Genomic DNA, 18,015 nt, shown 5'->3' on the forward strand with positions numbered 1-18,015 from the left:
AATAATCTACACTTTCATCAATATAGTTTATTTCATTTAAAATTAAAGGAAGGGTGTCGTGGTTAAGAGCATCAAATTCAAGTTCTGGTGGTTAATCATCGGAATGTGGGTTCGAATCTTATCATGGCACTTGTGTTCGCACAGGGGAATAAATGGTCACCTGTGTGAGGGTAGGGGTTGAAAAGCCACTTGCACCTTACTGCAGCTCAGGGCTGTTTACTCCATAGAGAGCTGAGAAAGCTTAAAGGAATGTTATTGGCCCAATGACGAGGCCACTAATGTGAATCACATTGAAATGTGCTAAACACTTAGAACTAGTTATTATTAAAGGAACAGACTGAGCAAACTTGTACTGGCTAATACAAAATATAGATTGATTTGAGAACATTTTTTAGGCCTGGTGAATTGTAAGGCACTGGATACGTTTGGTAATATTTTGAAAGACTAGTATTCTCACTTGGTGTATGCCAAAATGTGCATAACATTACAAACAGTGAAAATTTAAGCTCAATTGGTCATCAAGTGCAAGAAAAGAATGGAGCAATTTTTCTGAATGTTTTAAAAAAAACTATCAACAGGGAGAAAGGTCAGTTTTTATGGTACCAATTATTTGGATTATTTACCAATTATGTCCAGTGCCTTTAAGATTTTTGTTTGTTGTTATGTTTATTGCTACAGTTTATACTCTGTTAAAATTTGTCAATCTGTAATTTTGTTTAATAAGGGAGGTTTGAAATATAGAGGATAATGTCCATATCAAACCATCACTTTTTCATTCGTTATGAAATATTTTAGATCGAATTTACTCGAATGAGATACTCCTTGTGGTAAAAATAAGTGAAAAAGTGGTGGCAGGTTATGGAAATTATTCCAAGATTACAGTGAACAGTGTAAATGTTTCCTTATTTTTATCAAATTTTGTGTACTTTGTCAAACATTATTGAGCACAATGCCAGTTTGCTCAGTTTACAATTAAACTATTTTAAATGGAAAGTGTTTTGGTATATCGAAAGATAACATGTTTTCATCTGTGTTTTGTTGGACAATGATCATGTTATCTTTTAATTTGTTGAGGTGGCTATTTATCAAGTTGAACAATTCACTTTAGTTTGTAACGAATTGACAGTTGAGTGTAGATTCACTAAAATAATCTACACTTTCATCAATATAGTTTATTTGATTTAAAATTAAAGAAGGGTGTCGTGGTTAAGAGCGTCGAATTCAAGTTCTGGTGGTTAATCATCGCAATGTGGGTTCGAATCGTGTCATGGTCACTCTGGGGTATAATGGTACCTTTGAGGGTAGGGGTTGAAAAGCCACTAGCACTATACTGCAGCTCGGCTGTCCATAGAGAGCCGAGAAAGATTAAAGGAATGTTATTGGCCCAATAACGTGGGCACTAATGTAAAGCGCATTGATACAGTTATTGTAAACTAGTTATTGTAAACAGTTATTGTAAAGTGCTTAACACTAATAACTAATTAAAGCCGTCACTCAAATCATAGTAATTTAATTTGTTGTCATGATTGGTAAAAAATGTAAAAAAAAATTATGCAAGTCGCCAGACACAAGAGGCCTGAAGGCCACTTCAAGGTGTGGGCTACAATTTTCTTTTTCAGAGGTCATTCATTGCCACCTACTCCTAGGGCTGAAACAGGGTTAACCCCTTTTAAACTCCATACGAATGTAGGCTTGGGTATCATCAGTCTGAAACCTGGCCGGTAGGGCAGAAAGCACTACGTCCCCAATTTTACGTAGCAATAAAGACAATTGTAAAGTGCATAATAACGCAAAAAGCCTCTCTAAGTGCCTAGCTAGAACAATAAAGTGTATGTCTGATGTACATTAGATATCAATCTGCTTGCAAACAAGAAGTATAAATAATTAAACGTATACATTATTCCCATTTTTGCTTGTGATTTATGTATCTAGTAACTTTAAATGAATGTGTCATACAATGTAGTTACAATTCAGTTGTAATCTTGTGAAAACTTTACCTCTGATCTATTGATCCATCTATCTATCTATCTTTCTTTCTTTCTTTGAACCTGTTGATCAATGGAGCCGAACAGCCAGCCACAGCGCTTTTCTCGAAATAGATAATAGTTTAAAACTGACATTGGCTCTAACGCCTGCGCTTAACTGGAAGAAAAGGTCAAATGGGGTCACACTCTGTGTAGCTTTTGTTTAAAAGTATGCAAAGCCCATGCAATGATTTATAGATTGTACAAATCCATTGTGTGGTTTATGTGTTATGTTTTTTTAAAGTTTTTTTTATACTTTAATTTAATGTAATGCAGTACATAATGTAGGATTTAAATTGACCAAAACATGGGGACAAAAAATCACCCAAAATATTCAACATGGTGTTGGAAGAGGTTTTCAAGAACACTTTACTGGATGAGAAGGAAGGGGTACATTATCGATGGGGAAATGTTATTAGATCTTTGCTTTGCAGATGGTGGCTCTATCACCTCTTCTGCTAATGACTTAGAAGTGCAAATAAATGAAGTAAAGAGCAAAAATAAAGACAATGATTTGAAGATGCACAAGGAAAGGTTCATGACCAACTTCAATACAGATGACTCAACACTGGTGACGGACCAAGGGATCGCCCGGGTCAATGAATATAACTACTGTACCAAACAGTAAAACTGAACGACGTCACAAAAGATGAAGCATCAACCAGGATTAAGACAGGATGGAGCTCTCCTTTGGACGACACAGAGGAATATTTTGTGATAGGACATACCTACATGGTATATGGTATTGAGGAGAAAAATAATAGGATCATGGAGCAGAAATATGGACAGACAACAACAAAACTGATAGAACATAAACTTTGCACACCAACAAAAGCAATGGCGAGATGAGTGCTACATTTCTTAATATAGAGACAGGATTAAATGCACAGAAACAAGAGAGAACAGAGGAATATATGAAAAAGCCTATATGGAGATAGGATGGACACTTTACCCTTAGAACTGACAATAATTATATGGACAACAAGAATCATGGATTGGCAACCAAGGACAGGGAAGGGGAAAAGAGGTACAAGTAGACAGAGAAGAAGATCATCACGGAGAGATGACATCATGCAGGAGCAACATGAACCAGAACTGCAAGTAATAGAAATGAATGGCATTTACAGGAGGAGGGACATACACTGGATGCGTACACAGCCTAAGTGATGATCTTTACAAGTATGGAATCGATCAAATGGAACTGGAACTGTTGGAATGACTGTTTTAGTTAACTGCTACGGGCTTACAGTGGACCAAATTGTTCTGGCTGGTGGACTCCAAGAGTGGATAATGGAATGAAGACTTGTGTGGATAATGCTAATTGCGTGCGCGCTTCCAGTGTACAGTGTGGGCGAGGGTGCTTTCTGCATTTCTGGTGACTTAAACATCATGGAAGATGATGGTATTGCTCTCCTTTAGTTCCATGGTCAATTTGATGAGTGCATGCTGTTTGTTCAGGTGTTGGAGGAACTGATGATCAAGTGTTGTCTTGACAAAACTGACATGAATGTTGAACTTGTGTTGGTGATATGGTGCTGTGTGAGGCCAATTGGGTGGAGGATCTTGGTGAGATGTCTGGCCATGTTGTAGGTTGGTGAACCCCTGGACACCACTATGTCGTGGAGGGGAGCATCGAGATCGTGTATCTTGGGTTGTCTGAGGAAACGAGGGCAGGGAATTCAGAGAGCTCTAGAATGCAAATTAAAATTTCGCTAAATTGGTGTGCTAATGGCTTGAAACAAATGGAGCTGCTATTTGATCTTGCATTCAATATCCAGAATGGGGTTTCTTGTTGGTGTCTGTCCCTAACACAACTCTAACCCTCATCCAAACCCTCATCCTAACCCTAACCCTAGTTCTACCCGGGAGTTCTATCACTCTAACCCTTAATGTAACCCTAACCCCCTCACTCATGACCATCACTTACCGACACAAACGACTAGGCCTACAACCGACCCTTACAGACACTAACCTTCACTTAGACACCATCTGACACTTACAGTACCAAAGAAACCCCATTCCAGATATTAAATGAAAGATCACATATCAATTCCAGTCTCAAGCCTAGTGTTCGGTGCGGCGCGATGTGGCAGCTTTTGCTATTGCTCTACTGCAAATGTCTCTGTCTTCTCATGTTTTCGTACTACATTGGTTGTCTGCGTATGTGCATCATGTCGCTTTCAAGGTGTTTGAAGTTTGATTCGCCTGGAGAGTTGTGCCATCCCTCGTGTGGACAGGCGGGTCATTTATGTTGCAAGGTTGTAAGCGATCACCGATTCTTCAACAAAAGAACTGGGTACAGATGCTGATTGCTGATGCCAAGATCAGGAGAGCATACTACTCTGACAAATTCTGCAGTGCCAATCCCAAGGACATTGTGCATCCTCTGACAAAGTCTGCAGTGCCAATCCCAAGGACATTGTGCATCCTCTGACAAATTCTGCAGTGCCACTCCCAAGGACATTGTGCATCCTCTGACAAATTCTGCAGTGCCAATCCCAAGGACATTGTGCATCCTCTGACAAATTCTGCAGTGCCACTCCCAAGGACATTGTGCATCCTCTGACAAATTCTGCAGTGCCAATCCCAAGGACATTGTGCATCCTCTGACAAATTCTGCAGTGCCACTCCCAAGGACATTGTGCATACTACTCTGACAAATTCTCCAGTGCCAATCCAAAGGACATTGTGCTTACTCAAACTCTCCAGTGCCAATCTCAAGGACACTGTGTGCACACTGCTCTGACAAATTCTCTGGTGCCAATCCCAAGGACCTTGTGCACACTACTTTGACAATGTCTGCAGTGCCAATCCAAGGACATTGTGCTTACGCAAATTCTCTAGTGCCAATCCCAAGGACACTGTGCAGACTACTCAGACAAATTCTCCAGTGCCAATCCCAAGGAAATTGTAAACCACAATTTAATATGGTCTATTGACTAACTGTGAATAACTCACTGGAGATATTTTACTTTGAAAGCTGGAGATATTCTACTTTGAAAGCTGGAGATATTCTACTTTGAAAACTCATCCCCAGCAGACAAAGATGCCCAAAGACGACCTTTTTTGATCAATTGATGGAGGATACTGGATGCAGGTGCGAAAATCAACAGAGAAAGATGTAAGAAACATGTCAAAGAAAACCGAGCACGCCCGACCTGATGAAGATGATGAATATCTGTACCTACTGTAAAGCTAATGTCATGAAATAATAGTTAAATGTAATAATTAGCTTAAACTAATTAGTTAATTTGCTTAATATTGACATAAAAAATGTTTTGATGAGAACCTTATCAATTACATGATAAGCTTACTTGGTAATTGCATATCAAAACACTTGATGCATATAAATACATGTATGTTATAAATCTTGTCTGAAGTGTGATCCCATGTGACTTTTACTTCTGGCCAAAACCGGGAGTTCAAACTCAAGAGTTCATGTCTCATGAACCAAACTAAATTCATCTTTTGGGGACGTTAAATCAATGCAAGCACATTGAGATAGGTATTGTGAAATGTGCGCTATAAAAGTTTTATTATTAATTTTATTTATTTAATATTACAAAAATCTGGAGAGCCATAAAAGTCCCAAATGGAAGCACCACATGTTTTATTGAATAGGTTCGCTGTGCTCCTTTTCTATTTCCTCTTCTACTTCCCCGTTCTCTCTTTTCAAGGAACACCATGCCAGTTTAGTTTTAGCTTTTGTTTAGTGTACTGTATATATTAGGAGGCGCCTGGACTCCGGAATGGTCGACACTTCATTGATGTCAGTTGGAGTATATACACACAGATCTCCTGCTGGCGGGAAAGGCGTATCCCCACACTGCGGTATGGGTACTGGCCTGGTGTTCTACAATACTCTTTCTGTTGTGTTCCTCAAACCTCTTACACGTAGGTTATATTTTGTCCAGACTATTCCAACAAAGAATGCCACAGTGGACAGTACCATTTGTGGACTTGTATAAAGATTTTAGTAGTACTGCTGGTTAAGTGGGAATGATGTTTGAGGTTAGTGTAAAACAAGGTTGAAACAGACATGTTAAACATTATCCGTACACTTTTTTGTAAATTAAGATAAATGTCAGTAGATTTGAACATTTTTAAGTTTCCAATGAGGCCTAGAGTGTTTAAAGCCATTGGACACTTTAGGAAGAGAAAAAAAAGTTCACATATTTACAAATAACTTACAGGGTTTACAGGAGGTAATGGTGAAAGACTTCTCCTGAAATATTACTCCATGAAATGCTTTACTTTTTGAGAAAACATTAAAACAATAAATCAAATATCGATATCGAGATTTACGGATTTTTGTCATTGATTATGTTTCAGTTAAATGGTTTTCTCAATAATAAGTGTACATTCATAAGATTACTGATATGCAAACATATTCATATGCTGGTCAGCATTCATTTGGTGTATGATCTTCTAAGAGAACAACATGCGGACCAAGAGAGGCCATCAGCAAAGCTCGATACTACACATGCGTACCAAGAGAGGCCATTAGCAAAGCTCGATACTACAGAGTCTGTAGCACATTCAATACATCTTCCGTCTCTTTCAACTCGGGAGAACTGGCATCTTCATCAAAAGACAGCCATCATCTCACATTATCGTTACCATTGTGATTCTAAAGTAAACTCATCTTGCTATTGATTTGATTGTCTATCATAGCTTTTACAGATTATGTCTTTATAGTATAGTGTGACGACTTTTTCAATGTTTCTGGCCTAATTGTAAAGGCACTGGACACATTTGGTAATTGTCAAAGACCAGTATTCTCACTTGGTGTATCCCAAAATACATAGTATGCTTAAAATAACAATCAGTGAAACTTTGGGCTCAATTGGTCATCAAAGATACATAAGAAAATAATGGAGCCACTCCCCACAATGTGTTTTACTATCAACAGCTATCCATTGCTCATTAACAAGTAATTTTTTAAGCTAACAATCGTTGTGAGTAATTACCAATAGTGTCCAGTGCCTTTAAGGTTCTTGTTTGTAGTTCTGTTTATTGCTACAGTTTAAACTCTGTTTTGTTTAAATTGGTCATTCTGTAATTTTGTTTAATCAAAGAAGGTTTAAAATATAGAGGACAATTACATGTATATTGTTCATATCCTACCACCACTTTTCCATTCATTATGAAATAATTTTAAATTGAATTTAATTAAATGAGATACTCCTTGAGGTACACATAAGTTAAAAAAATGGTGGACGGATATGGAAATTATTACATATCAGTGTGCAGTGTTTCCTTATTTTTTATCTAATTTTGTGTACTTTGTCAAACATTATCTATCCAGTACAATGCCAGTTTGCTCAGTTCACAATTAAATTATTTTAACTGGAAAGTGTTTTGGTAATTGAAAGATAACATGTTATAAGCTGTGTTTTGTTGGACATCATGTCTGTTTTTTTTTGCAGTTGAGTGTAGATTCACAAAAATAATCTACACTTTCATCAATAAAGTTTATTTCATTTGAAATTAAAGAGCGTCGAATTCAAGTTCTGGTGGTTAATCACCGGAGTGTGGGTTCGAATCTTATCATGGCACTTGTGTTCACCCAGGGGTATAAATGGTCACCTGTGTGAGGGTAGGGGTTAAAAAGCCACTCGCACCATACTGCAGCTCAGGGCTGTATACTCCCGGAGAGCTGAGAAGGATTACAGGAACAATGTTTGCCCAATGACGAGGCCACTTATGTAAAGTGCATTGATACAGTTATTGTAAAATGCGCTTAACACTAAAAACTAGTTATTATTAAAGGCACAGACTGAGCAAACTTGTACTGGCTAATACAAAATATAGATTGATTTGAGAATTTTTTTTAGGCCTGATGAATTGTAAAGGCACTTGGACACATTTGGTAAGTTAAAAAATAGTATTCTCACTTGGTGTATATCCCAAAATATGCCCAAAATAACAAAACGGTAAATTTTGGCTCAATTGGTCATCGAAGCTGCAAGAAAATAATGGAGCCGTTTCTCCCAATTTTGTTTAACTGTCAACAGGGAAAACAAGTCAGTTTTTATGCCACCAATTATTTTGAGTTATTACCAATAATGTCCAGTGCCTTTAAGGTTTTTGTTTGTGGTTCTGTGTTGGTACAGTTTACTCTGTTGAGCTTGTCACTCTTTAGGCCTAATTCTGTTTAATCAAGGGAGTGTTAAACTATAGATAGGATAATGTCCGTATCCTACCACCACTTTTTCATTCATTATGAATTCATTTTAAATTGAATTTACTCAAATGAGATATTCCAAGATTACGGTGTACAGTACAGTGTAAATGTATGTTTTCTTGTTTTTATCTAATTCTGTGTACTTTATCAAACATTATTGAGTACATTGCAGTTTGCTCAGTTTAAAATTAAACTACTTTAAGTGGAAAGTTTATTGGTATACCAGTATCAGAGGATAACGTGTTTTCAGCTGTGTTTTAATGGACAAGGATCATGTTATCTTTTAATTTGGGAAGACGGCCAATTTCAAGTTGAACAATTCACTTTAGTCTGTAACGAATTGCAGTTACGTGTAGATTCACAAAAAAATAATCTACACTTTCATCAATATAGTTTATTTCATTTAAAATCAAAGGAAGGGTGTCGTGGTCAAGAGTATTGAATTCAAGTTCTGGTGGTTAATCATCGGAATGTGGGTTCGAATCTGGTCATGGCACTTGTGTACACCCAGGGGTATTTTATGGGTCTGTGGGTAAGATGGACGCATACGGCCCACTGGGAAAAAGCATTGTGCACGACGCCATTATTTGGCAGTTTTTGATTTTTATTTCAAGACATGCAAGAGGTCTACTTTCTCTAAATCATAAAAGTTTGTTGGATACCTATCTTTCTGAAATGAATAAATCAGTAACAATTACATACTGGTATGTAAGTGGTTTTTTTTTAATTTTTTATTTTTAGAAAAGTAATAGTTTGAATTCAATAGAAGATATTCTGGGAGAAGGAGTGGGCCTACATGTTGAATATTTGTAAAACCTGAAATGAAATTTAAATTGCAGTACAGAACTTTATTTAAATTATATGTGTTTTATTTTGTAATTTCCTATTTAAATTTTTCGACATTTGGTTTGCAATCAAGTGCTCCAGTATAAGTGAACCGGTTGGAGTTGAACTATTTAAACAAGTGACTCGTGACTCTGACACAGACTTGACCCAAATGATTCGTGACTCGGACTCGGACTCAAACAAGTGACTCGGGACTTGGACTCGACCCAAGTGACTTGTGACTCATGACTCGGACTCCGATTTGACATAGGTGACTCGACTGCAACACTGCTTAATTGTATCTAATTTTGTGTACTTTGTCTTGGCCGTTTGACAATTGGCAATTGAACTATTTTAACTGGAAAGTGTTTATGTAAATCAAAAGATTACATGTTTATGCATCCAACATTAGCTGGGTAGTGGCACATTGAATCTCGCACATTGTAGGCCAACACTGAAAGAAATAATCCGGCAGTTCTTGCCCTCCTTTTTGGCATACAAAACCTAACTTAGTCTCATCATCTACTTGGGTTTTTCTTGTTTTTTTCTTTTTTCGCCATAACCAACAACTTTTTCTCTTGTGTCTCTTTTCTAAAATGCTCTGGGACCGTTATGTTTTTACTGCCCTCTCTACTCTACCAGTTGTTCCTGGCTACACTGCTTGCATGGTTGTCAAATGCACCCTGGTATAACTCACTCCACTACAACAATCTTGACTTCTCTGTCAGGGCATGCAAAAGGCTCTGCAAAGCCCTGTATGAACCCTGTATGGCCAAGAATCCTTCAAACTCTTGGGGACAGGTTTACCTTCTGTAGTCTATATTGAAACACCTTTGTACAACATTGGTAGCCCACAGGCTATACGAGCGTTCTATCGCACCTCTTTTCTTTATGCCAACAACCTGTCTTTGTATCTCTCCTAAGGCAGTCAGAGACCCATCTTGGTCTCTGTTTTACTGGCCTTGCATCTCCAGTGGTTATGTGGTGTTTCATAACATCCGTCCTACCTACATGTATATCGTGACCCCCACGTCTTCGAACTCTACAAACACATCCTGACTGGAACCACTTACTCGTTTTGTACATTGTCTTTACTTCCTGTAAATAAGTCTAGTAAATGCAAAGACAAACCCTGCTTTGGCTCACTAGCCTCATTTTTGCCTTATTTTTAATAGCCTCATGCTCCGCAGTGGAAATTAAACCCACTGTGATAGTTTTTCGAGCCACTACAGAATCATCTGGTTCCTTACTCTACAAGTGATCTGGCTGATACTACTCTTTTCCTTTATCTAACACTCTAGCCTATTCCCTTGTGATAAATGTCTGTCCTCATGAGCTTTCTATACTGAGCTACTCTGTCCTGGCGTGTTATGTTTAAGTCTATAAACAATCCAAGTACAGCGGTCTTCATTTCTTTCTCTATTTCTCTGAGAATTGAGTAGATCCAATGGCAGCCTCAGCGGTTCCCTCATTTGAGTGGTCCCTCCATCGGAAGCTTGATGAAGATATGCAAGTAATGAGAACAACTGTCATGGGGTGATCAACTTGTAGGCGTTGTTTTGTGATGAGGCATGCTTGTTTCGGGGTATGTTGGTGAAGAGAGCGACAACGTGTACGTCAAAACTTACAACAATGTCCGATTGACTGAGGTAGATGGTGACGAAATGACTTCGGTTGGTGACGTGATGCTTTGTGAGGCAGCTTGAGACTAATGGAGAGATAGGAGCTGGTTGGGGATCTTGTGCTCGATGGCCTGGATAGGGTTTCTTGGTAGTTATCTTTCAGTGTCGGTTGAGCGAATCTCAGCCACCTTGTTGTTCGTAGTCAGAGGTGGACATGACCGCAGTGGCGTTACCCTTGTTGGCTGATGTGTAGTTGGATTGGTCTTTAGGTATAGGTCAGATGGCGGCATTTTATTGCTGCGTGTCGTGTGTTAGGTTTTGGTAGCTTAGAATTCTTGATGGTTTGAAGGATCTGAATTCGGACTTCTTTAGGATTAGGTTTAGCATTAGGATTAGGGTTAGCATTAGGATTAGGTTTAGCATTAGGATTAGGGTTAGGGTAACTTTGATAGTGGATGTAAGGTGTTCAGGTGTTGTAGGAACTGATGAAGTGCTGTCCAGGCCATTGAACACAAGATCACCAACCAGCTCTGATCTCTCCATCAGTCTCAAGCTGCCTCACAAAGCATCACATCACCAACCGAAGTCGGTTCGTCAACATCATTAAGGACATTCACCTCAGTCAATTGGACATTGTTGTAAGTTTTGATGTAGTCTTTCTCTTCACCAACATACCCACGAAAGAAGCATGCCTGATCACCAAACAACGCCAACAAGCTGATCCCTCCATGACAGAACACACAAGCCTCACTCCTCAACAAGTCAACAGTCTACACCACTTTCAGTCTCTCTTTCATTTCTTAAACTGTGTTACCTAAGACATTCAAGTCCTCTACATAGGTCAGCAGGATTTCCCACTGCAACACTCTCATGACCTTAAAAGTAGCTGGGTCATTACAGAGCCCCAAATGCATACATTTCCATATATTTAGTCCATTTCTCTCAACAAATATGGGATTCTGACAGATTCATTATCTAAAGCAACCTGCTAATATCCCCATGCCTAATCTAGTGTTGAGAACCACTCACTCAAGGGTAAAGAAATGTCTCACTCTTTGGTTGCGCCGTCAACAACATAAATATCTCTTTCTTCGGCTGTGCTGTCAACCACAGAAATATCTCACTCTTTGGTTGTGCTGTCAACAAAATAAATTTATATATCTTTGGTTGTCAACCACAAAAATTGCCATGCTTTTGGTTGGCCCATCAGCAACCACATAAACTTCTAATTATTTTGGTTGCACCACGCCGTCAACCACAGAAATTTCCATATCTTTGGCTGCGCTGTCAACCACAGAAATTTCTATATCTTGCAACCAAAGAAATGTCTCACTCATTGGTTGTCGCCGTCAACCACAGAAATGTCTCACTCTTAGGTTGGCCTGTCAACCACAGACATGTGTCACTCTTTGGTTGCCCTGTCAACCACAGACATGTGTCACTCTTTGGTTGCCCTGTCAACCACAGACATGTGTCACGTCTTTGGTTGCCCTGTCAACCACAGACATGTGTCACTCTTTGGTTGTCATCATCAACCACAGACATGTGTCATTCTTTGGTTGCCCTGTCAACCACAGACATGTCTCACTCTTTGGTTGCCCTGTCAACCACAGACATGTGTCACGTCTTTGGTTGCCCTGTCAACCACAGACATGTGTCACTCTTTGGTTGCCCTGTCAACCACAGACATGTGTCACTCTTTGGTTGCCCTGTCAACCACAGACATGTATCACTCTTTGGTTGCCCTGTCAACCACAGACATGTGTCACGTCTTTGGTTGCCCTGTCAACCACAGACATGTGTCACTCTTTGGTTGTCATCATCAACCACAGACATGTGTCATTCTTTGGTTGCCCTGTCAACCACAGACATGTCTCACTCTTTGGTTGCCCTGTCAACCACAGACATGTGTCACTCTTTGGTTGCCCTGTCAACCACAGACATGTGTCACTCTTTGGTTGCCCTGTCAACCACAGACATGTGTCACTCTTTGGTTGGGCTGTCAATCACAGAAATGTCTATCTCTTAAGTTGTGCCGCAACCACAGAAATGTATTGCTCTTTGGTTGTCATGTCAACCCCAGAAACTTCTATCTCTTTGGTTGTCATGTCAACCCCAGAAACTTCTATCTCTTTGGTTGCGCTGACTACCACAGAAATGTCTCACTCTTTGGTTGCCCTGTCAACCACAGAAATGTCTCACTCTTTGGTTGCCCTGTCAACCATACAAATGTCTCACTCTTTGGTTGTCCCCGTCAACCACAGAAATGTCTTATTCTTTGGTTGGCCTGTCAACCACAGACATGTGTCACTCTTTGGTGGCCCTGCCAACCACAGACATGTCTCACTCTTTGGTTGGGCTGTCAACCACAGAAGCGTATCGCTCTTTGGTGGCCCTGTCAACCACAGAAATGCTTCGCTATTTGGTTGCCTTGTCACTAAAATGGTTGTGCCAGAAGAAATGTCTTATTCTTTGGTTGCCCTGTCATCCACTGAAATGTCTTTCTCTTTGCTTGTGTAGTCAACCACAGAAGTTTCTATATCTTGAGTTGTGCGGTTAGCCACAAAAATGTGTCACTCTTTGGTTGCCATGTCAACCACGGAAACAATGTCTCGCTCGTTGGTTGCCTCACAACCACAGAAATGTCTCGCTCTGTGGTTGCCCCACAACCACAGAATTATCTCACTCTTTGGTTACGTGGTCAACCATAGAAATGTATCGCTCTTTGGTTGCGCCCTCAACAACGGAAATTTCTATCTCTTTGGTTGCGCCCTCAACCACAGAAATTTCTGTCTCTTTGGGTGCGCCGACAACCACAGAAATGTCTTGCTCTTTGGTTGCCCTGTCAACCAGAGAAATGTCTCAATCTTTGGTTGCATCATCAACCACAGAAATGTCTCGCTCTTTGGTTGCGTCATCAACAACAGAAATGTCTCAATCTTTGGTTGCAGCATCAACCACAGAAATGTCTCGCTCTTTGTTTGCCCTATCAACCACAGAAATGTCTTGCTCTTTGGTTGCGTCATCAACCAGAGAAATGTCTCACTCTTTGGTTGCGTCATCAACCAGAGAAATGTCTCACTCTTTGGTTGCGTCATCAACCAGAGAAATGTCTCGCTCTTTGGTTGCGTCATCAACCAGAGAAATGTCTCACTCTTTGGTTGCGTCATCAACCAGAGAAATGTCTCACTCTTTGGTTGCGTCATCAACCACAGAAATTTCTGTCTCTTTGGTTGCAGCATCAACCACAGAAATGTCTCGCTCTTTGTTTGCCCTATCAACCAGAGAAATGTCTTGCTCTTTGGTTGCGTCATCAACCACAGAAATGTCTCAATCTTTGGTTGCATCATCAACCACAGAAATGTCTCGCTCTTTGGTTGCGTCATCAACAACAGAAATGTCTCAATCTTTGGTTGCAGCATCAACCACAGAAATGTCTCGCTCTTTGGTTGCGTCATCAACCAGAGAAATGTCTCGCTCTCTCGTTGCGCCGTCAACCATGTAAATGTTTGCTCTTTGGTTGCCTTGTCAACCACAGAAATGTCAACCACAGAAATGTCTCGCTCTTTGGTTGCGCCGTCATCCACGTAAATGTTTTGCTCTTTGGTTGCGCCGTCAACCACATGAATGTATTGCTCTTTGGTTGCCATGTCAACCACCAAAATTTTCATCTGTTCGGTTGTGCTGTCAACCACGGGAATGTCTCACTCTTTGGTTGCCCTGTTAACCACAGAAATGTCTCACTCTTTGGTTGCGTCATCAACCACAGAAATGTCTCACTCTTTGGTTGCCCTATCAACCATACAAATGTCTCACTCTTTGGTTGCCCTATCAACCATACAAATGTATCACTCTTTGGTTGTAGCTGTCAACCGTAGAAATGTCTTATTCTTTGGTTGGCCTGTCAACCACAGAAATGTCTCACTCTTTGGTGGCCCTGTCAACCACAGAAATGCCTCACTAAATTGTTTTGTTTACTTTGTTTAGGCTTTTACTGTGTTTTTCTTTGTGGTATTTAAGGTTTTGAAAAAATTCATTGTAGGGTTTAGGTAACTATTCATATTGGTCTAAAGATGTTTTTTATTCTGCTTTACCTTGTAAGTTCCGTTAGTCGGATTTGTGAATAAACTCCAGCAACTAATGGAACACACTAACTTCCGAGTCCCAGCAATAAAATAAGTATTTGACCCACTGCATCATTGTCGTTTAAGGCTGCTGATTGCAGCATTTGCCATTATGCGAGTCAAATTGCATATGAATTTTATGGTAGGCATTTAAAAATCTTTTTAATGAATTGAGTGCCACCTAATATGTGCACTAACTGGACAATCATGGAGAAATTCATTGTACACTCCCAAAATGGCGCAACATGGCACAAAAAAGATTTTCCTGATCATCAAATTTAAGTTCTGGTGGTTAGGTCATCGGAGTGTGTATCGAATTCTGGTCGGAACACTATAAGTGGGTACCAGCTAGGGTAGAGGTTGATACTGTGTATGAAAAGCCCTTAGAGCATAGGGTTGCCCAGGTTGTATACCCCCAAGGGAGCTGAGACAGATTAAAAGAATGTTATGGCCAAATGACCAATGCAATAATGTAAAGCGCCTTGAGAGGGTTATTGTGAAATGTGCTCTATATAAGAACTAGTTATTACTACAGATATTATTAAACATCAGGTGGTTTGGGTCAATAAGTTGTTTTATCATGTGTTGTTATCTTTACTTATTTCACTTATCAAATAATAAACCTCAAGGTAAACAGACTGGGCATTTTTTTCTTTGCTCAATCCCAATATTCTTTTTTTTACTTGTAGGAATCCTTGAGAAGATGACACTCTGAGATGTGCGGGAAGATGTGTGGGGAGGCAGCCCACCTGCAAGGCCTCTCCTGAAATGGCTGCTGAAGAGACTCGAGTACATAAAGTGCCATAGAAGCTTTACTGTAGTGAAATATTGGCCATCATCCTGCAATACACACATGGTAAGTTGCAGTCAAGTTTGTTGTTATTCTATCTTTAAATAAATTAGCTAAAGACAGGACCCAATTATATGGCTCTGCTTACTATAAGCACAAAATTTAGGTTACGGAAGCAGGGAATTCTGTTCTGACAACAAGCGTATTTCACGGGTTAGCGGTGAATTTTGGCTTCTGTGCGTGCATACTCCCTGTTACTAGGCATTCTACACTTAAGGCTAGCGCAGAAACTCGGTGCTTGCTCATAAGCAGGGAATCGTGATTGAAGCACAGAATTCTGCAGTAAGCAGAGCCATGAAATTGGGCCCAGTCCCGCTAACAAAAAGCTTTTACCAAACTCCTGTATTTGAGATTTGCTTCCAGAGTTGAAACAGTTTTCATTTGAATGATTTTGTTGTGGCATGTTATGGCCAAGTTTCTGCGACTGCCTAGTGCCCAACTTTATGGTGTGTGCCAACCAACAATGTCTGTACAGGTATGCATGAATATATTCAGGGTATTTCATTGTCACCAATTGAAAGATTTCACTGTGCACATTTTTCTTTACCAGAATGTATGGTGTGATCATAACCCCAGCGGTGCGATTTGGCAGTTGTAACGAATAATATTTTTGGTTGAATCAGCCAACAGTTAATCACAGGCCAATAATCAAAACTTTTATTGGTTACTGTCGCCAAAACGCACCCCTTGAAGTGTAACTTTGAAATATCCTATATTTACATTAATCCTGTGATTGTTCATCTTATGGTGAAGACTATACAGAGCGTACTGTAAAAAGATGCATCAAGATAGAGCTACTGGTCCCCTCTCAATGTTATTCGATCTTGCGGAATGCTAATTGCATACAGTTTTAGGTCATCATGTAAAAGCATGAAACACAGGCAATTTGACACCCATGTACTTAAAACATAACTGTTTTGAATAAATGGATTAAAGGAGCACGTTGCCTTGGATCGGTCGAGCTGGTTTTTGAAAAGTGTTGCAACTGTTTGCTATAAAACGCATTGAATAGAAAGATATTTTAAAAGTAGAGTACAACGATCCACACATATTTGCCTCGAACTTGGGTAGTTTCCTCATACCTCGTCGAAAAACACGGTCGGCCATTTATGGGAGTCAAATTTTGGACTCCCATAAATGGCCGTCCGTGTTAGTTCGCAAAGTGAAAGGAGAACCATGCAATTTCGACGCAAATATGTGTGGATCATTGTATTCATTGTATCCAAGGCAACGTAATGTGACAGCACTCTATACCAACTGAGCTATCTAGACCTATGTCGGTGTCCCTATTTTGTACATACATCGTTTTAAACTGTCGTGTAGCCAGGGATCATATGACACAGTTGGTAGAAATGTCTACAGGTTAATCTGGAGGTGGTTGGTTCGAGTCCCACTCTAGTCAATTTTGTTTTTCAACCCGAAATTGTTTTCTTTACAGGTCTAAAAGAGACATGACAAGGGTGACTCCAGGAATGCGTCCCCATTACAATGTGAGCATGAGGCGACCACGGACACATGTTTATGCCAGACCACAACACTGTACTAATGAAACTCAATGCATGCATCAAGGACATTCACCAAGCCACTGCAAACAAGATGATGCTAAATGCTGCAAAGCATTGGTTATCATTTTACATCAAGATTTTTACGACAGCCACTTCCAGTCATTTCCACCATGGTTGGTGATGTGAAACCATGAAACGTAAGCCAGAAATCTCTGTTCAGTCATGGATGAACATCTACATGTATCACTGGAGGCCCATCACCACCCTATGCCGCTCTTCAATGACTGTCATCCAAAGATGTTTAAAATTTAGAAAATAATGATCCGCACAAATACACCTGGAAACTGTTTGGTTTTCCTTGGCCGTCTTGAACTAACATGATCTGCCATTTGGTTGATGCAGTAGTTTGACTCCCCAAAATGGCAGACCATCATAGTTCACAAAGTATTTGGAGAACCTCACAGTTTTAAAGTACATAACCTCACAGTTTTAAAGTACATTAGTTTAATTATCCACTAGTTTTAAATGCTTTTCTGTCCAACCTGTATCATGTCATAACAAACTTTTTCATAGCCCAAAACGCCCAAAAGCAATATGTATCTCTAAAAAATGTACTTGATGAAATAAATGAAATCATTGATTGTGCTTGCTATGAAATGGATGACGTTGGAAATGTTTGATATGAATGATAATTTTAAAACAGGTTTCCCAACCAGATTCATATCCACAAACACTTCACAGTCTAAAAAGCCAAATATAAAAGCAATGTGTTTCTTAAAGGTTTTAATAATAATATTGTTGAAAATCGAGATGTGATGAATTTTTAAAAAGGCAAATTTTGATTTTGTGTACTGAGCCTGACCTTCTAATTGAATTGG

At 39.6% G+C, this 18,015-nt stretch overlaps 1 long non-coding RNA gene across 1 annotated transcript in view; it reads left to right on the forward strand.

Annotated features, from left to right (window-relative positions):
* The window catches only part of LOC117289484, a 30,241-nt gene extending 12,253 nt beyond the window's left edge, over window positions 1-17,988 (forward strand). The window contains exons 3-4 of the long non-coding RNA XR_004518946.1: window positions 15,472-15,638; window positions 17,071-17,988. This is a non-coding gene — a long non-coding RNA (uncharacterized LOC117289484). The remainder of the gene's footprint in view (window positions 1-15,471; window positions 15,639-17,070) is intronic.
* The last annotated feature ends 27 nt before the right edge of the window (window positions 17,989-18,015 follow it).

The sequence above is a fragment of the Asterias rubens genome, chromosome 4 (assembly GCF_902459465.1).
Source record: "Asterias rubens chromosome 4, eAstRub1.3, whole genome shotgun sequence".
Lineage (NCBI taxonomy): Eukaryota > Metazoa > Echinodermata > Asteroidea > Forcipulatida > Asteriidae > Asterias > Asterias rubens.